A 4,470-nucleotide genomic window follows, 5' to 3' on the forward strand; every position below is an offset into this window, starting at 1 on the left:
CCCAGCGTCCCCAAAGTGCCCAAGGGCCGCAAGTGAGCGTGCCGGCTGGTCAGAGCGGCCGGCCTGGGCTTTTCAGTGTTTTTGTTTTTCTACCCCAAGTGACGTAGATTTTGTACGGCTCGCCCTGGCCGGGGCCGCGGGGCCTGGTCTGAGCCTCAGGGAGGGGCCCCGGGTCCTCTCTGTCTTTCCCCTCCCCCAACGATGTAGCGTTTTTCGTTGTTTGCTTTAGGTTTTTGAAACAGCCCTGGCGACGCCTCCATTGGCTCTCGGCCTTGGCAACGGTCGTCGTCATGGTTACTGGCCCCTAGGCGCTGGTGGCCGAGGCCGCGCCTGCCCACCGGGCGGGGGCCGCTGGTTGGCCGGGCCCAGGCGCGCGGGGACGCGGAGGCCGCGCATCCCTTCCCGGCTCCCCACCCTCCCTGCCTTTGGGTGCGCGACAAACAATCGCTTAGGGCTCAGGGCTGCGCGGCGCTTCCCTTCATTCCATGGGCCTATTTTTGGGCACAATAAAGCGTTTAAACCTTTCAGCCTCTCTCGTTTAATCTGAGTGGAATAGAGATGGGCGCTTTCGGCAGGCAAGGTTGGAGGGCGGGCCCTTCGGGTCCGTATACCCCAGATATGTTGGCCAGTGTAAGCCTCGATGGAGTCAGGGGCCTTCAGCAAGAGGAGGGAATTGCTGGCCTGGGACGAACTTAAAGTACCTGGGGTAGGGAGACAGACAGGTTCGGTCCTTTAGGGGAGGGATGGGTGTGTCTGCCCGCACAGGGGGGTCCATCGGCCATTGCCGTGGTGGGTGGGGGAATTAATGGGTTTTCAGGGTTAATGGTCAGGGCCCTTGCCAGGGACCTCAACTTGGTCTCTAGAGAGGTAGGTGTTGCAAAGTTAACACCAGCCTTGGCCTGTAAGCTTAGTCATTCTGATTCCAGCGAGAGTTAGAGATTGTGACCTGGACGAGGTGTGGTGGCCAGAGTGGAGTTGGTCTCAGAAGGGTGTTAGCTCTCCCTGAGCCTACTGGTTAAGCTGGAGCGCAAACGGGACCCAAAGGATTGCTGGGAAAATTAGTAGAAGCAGAAGGATCCCCAGCCCTGGGACACTCTGGTGTCCAGCATATGGGACAGTTGTCTGTCCAGTTGGGCAATAGGCCAAAGTCTATTCTGACAGATGTCCCTCAAAATGGACAACTGCAAAACAGGCCCCCAAGGGCAGTGGGAAATGGGGGAAGGTTCTAAAACAGTGGGTATATACTCATACCAGTGTGAGTGACCCTGGGCTGGGGTTAGGTGAGAATGCAGGAGAGCTCATTTTACCCCCTATGTTTTACCTCCCGTGTAAAAGACTGCAGAAACTACAGGTGGGGGCAGGACCTCCTGGCTGTAGACTGGAGGGGAGGGAGCATTGCTGGAGAGGAGCCCAGGACTGCTGCTACCCTTGATCTGGGCCTGGCAGACCTCTGGCGCCTGGGTGAGTTGCCACTCCATTCCATCTGCAAATCTTAATAACCCACTGGGGCCTCCTCCCTGCTGCTTCCTGCTTCACTGAACTGCAGAGCCAGGTGCCAGAGTCTTACCTGCCCTGTCCTGGGCCAAGCGCTGCGGACACAGCGGTAGGCAAAACCAGTCCAGGTGCCTGCCCTGCCCAAGCTCCCTGGCTAGTGTGGAGACAGTGAATGATGAGGGCAGAGGTACCATCATCAGGACACAGATGGCTGTGGCTGGGGTCTGGGGGTCTGGGGCTCCTGTAGGCACGTAGGCCTAGGCTGGCAGCTCCACCCCTGCTGCCAGCTCATGTCCTGGTTGTCCAAATCTGAATCTCTGGGGCTGGGCCTGGGAATCAGCCCTCTGACCAGCTTCCCAGGTGGTTCTGGGATTCAGAGGGCTGGGAAGGGCTGCAGCGGGGGCCATGGCCACCAAGGCCACCAAGGCCTCAGACATCTGTCCTCTGTGGACACTGCTCCTTCCTGCCTGCCTGTTAAGTGCTCCATGAACAGAGTTTCATCCCTTCCTAAACCTCCCTCCCTAACTAAGTCCTCCATCTTGCTGACCATCTGTCCTTTGAGGACATCCCATCATGTCCAAGTGCCAGCCCAGGCCTGTCCCATACTCCTTGCAGGGCCAGCCAATAGGCCACCAGCAGCAAGGGTCCAGAAGAGGCCTTGGCACACCCAGGATGCTAAAGAGATGGTGCTGCTGGCCAGCTAAATCCAGTGCCCCAAAGTGCGTTTTGAGCTGTCCTTATTCCTCATTGCCTTTCTGTATTTCTCACCAAAAGCTACCCTTTGCTGTTCACACCACCTGCCTCCACTAGTGGCCGCCTCCTCTGGTGCTGCCTCCCACCCCTGCCGCCTTTCACCCTCTCTTCATTCCTTGGCATGGGTCCCAGCTTGCTGTCTTCTCCACCCTGAGGCTTGCACCCTGTAGGAGCACTTAAGCACCCAGTAGACCAGCCCTCAGTGAGACAAGCCATCCACTTTGCTGATAATATTGTGAGCTTCCCTTGGGGACCCAGCCCCAGGGTGGTCACATGACTGAAGACCTGGCCAATACGTGTTCAATCAGTTGTTCACTTGGCCACAGTGATTAGGCCAGAAGTAGGTTCTTGATCCAGTGGGTTCAATGCAAGTCAATCCTGGGACTTCCCCTGGAACTGCTGAGAAACAGGTGCACTTTCACTGGGATCACTAAATGTTAGGGATGTGGGCCAGAGTTGCCAGTAACTATCTTTGTCAACATATAGGGAGAGCTCCCCTGAATAAAGAGCCAAGATAGAGAAAATTGGAGCCAGGAAATGGACAGATGCTTAATGACATTAATGGAGCTTCTGGATCAAGCCATGCCTAAAGCTTGGATAGCCCTGACTATCCTGTGAGCCTATACATTGCTTTTTGCATACATTAGTTTGACTGGGGTTTCTGTTGCTTGCATCCTGGTCTCTCACTCAAAGGAATGACTCACCTAACCCTCCCCACAAGCCCATCCTGGACCTTGTCATCCTTTCAAATTGCTCTTCCTCTGAACCACCCTTCTAGTGTCCCATTCTCTGCCCACAGGCCCCTCCCCTTCCTTTTTCCCAGCTTGCTCAGTTGGCCCCTTCAGCTGGGCGGCTTTCTGACTTTATGGGACCTGTGCTACTGTGGGGTTCACAGAGTAGGTCCCACATTCCTGAGAGGTGCCCTAAGTTGATGCCACATGACCACAACCAAGCACACCTGAGTACTCACTGTGTCTGGTACTCCGAGGACTCACAGGCCTGATCTCAACCTCAAAACAACCCCAATCTTGAAAAAGGGTGTTCAAGAGCCAAATTTACTGATGCAGTTGCTGAGACTCTGGGAGGCCACACAGCCAGGTCAAGATTCAAACCTGCTCTATGTAGCTCCAAAGCCTGTATTTTTCTGCCCTGATGCTTAGCTCCTACAGTGGGCTGGGGAGTCCAGGATCCACCATTTATTTACTGTGTCTCCTGGACTTGGCTTCAAGACGCCTCAATTCCAGTTGAACATTGAAGGCACTTGACACTGTGAGGCTAAGGAAGAGAGGGCTTTCTAGAGGAGGTGACCCTGGTACAGCAAGGAAGTAAAGGGCTTGTGTGCAAAACAGCCCAGGCTTGAGCTCTCCTCTGCAGCCCAGTGCGGATTAGTATTAGGCGGGCAGGTAGGAGCAGGCCCCTGCTAGAGGCTCCCATAGTGGACCTATCTCCACTAGGATCTTTGGGTCTGGGGCAAGATTGTTCTCCCCAAGTCTGTTTCCTCATATATAAATGGTGCTAAGAAAGACTTTAAAATCACTCATCTGCTAACTAGGCAGAGTCTGATCACACTATCTCTGGTCAAGACCTCTAGCCTCTGCACCCCCAATCCCTTGAATCCCCCTGGGGTTAGCATTCTACCTGTCGCCAGGGCTACTCTGCTTGCGATGTTGCCTCCTCCCTGTGAGCCTCCTCAACATCTCACCTCTGCCTTCTGGGTCCCCCAGTCTGCCTTCTCCCTGGCCCCAGGACAGCTCTGCAGACACTGCAAAGGCCCCATCCCAGGGTGTGTAGCCTTGGTGACTGGTAGAAGGGGATCTTCAGTCAATGTCCCTAGACCAACCTGGTCTAAAGCTGTCTCTCTGCCAGGGCAGGGCTTGGAGCTGAGCACAGGGCCTGTTAGGGAGGGTCTGAGCTCCTAGCACAAGGGGTGCTGCCATCTCACTGTCCCAGTCATCACATCTTGAGTGATGTGGCCCAGGGCATATTAGCTCTTCCAGCAGCTCCACCAGTTATGAATAGGCAAAGGTCCTGGTTCTTCCCACAGCAACTGCTGTTAGGGCTACTTACACTTGCAAGCTGGGTGTGGGGGTGATACTTGCAGAGGTATGGGAGAACAAAACATCTCATATGCCAAGGGTTTAGTCCACAGTCATTCACTCAACACCTCCTGGATGGGGCCCCTTCTCTTGGACTGTGCCAGGCTGGGGGTGAATGGGAGCAGAG

Source organism: Mandrillus leucophaeus, unplaced genomic scaffold, assembly GCF_000951045.1.
Source record: "Mandrillus leucophaeus isolate KB7577 unplaced genomic scaffold, Mleu.le_1.0 Scaffold680, whole genome shotgun sequence".
Classification (NCBI taxonomy): Eukaryota; Metazoa; Chordata; class Mammalia; order Primates; family Cercopithecidae; genus Mandrillus; species Mandrillus leucophaeus.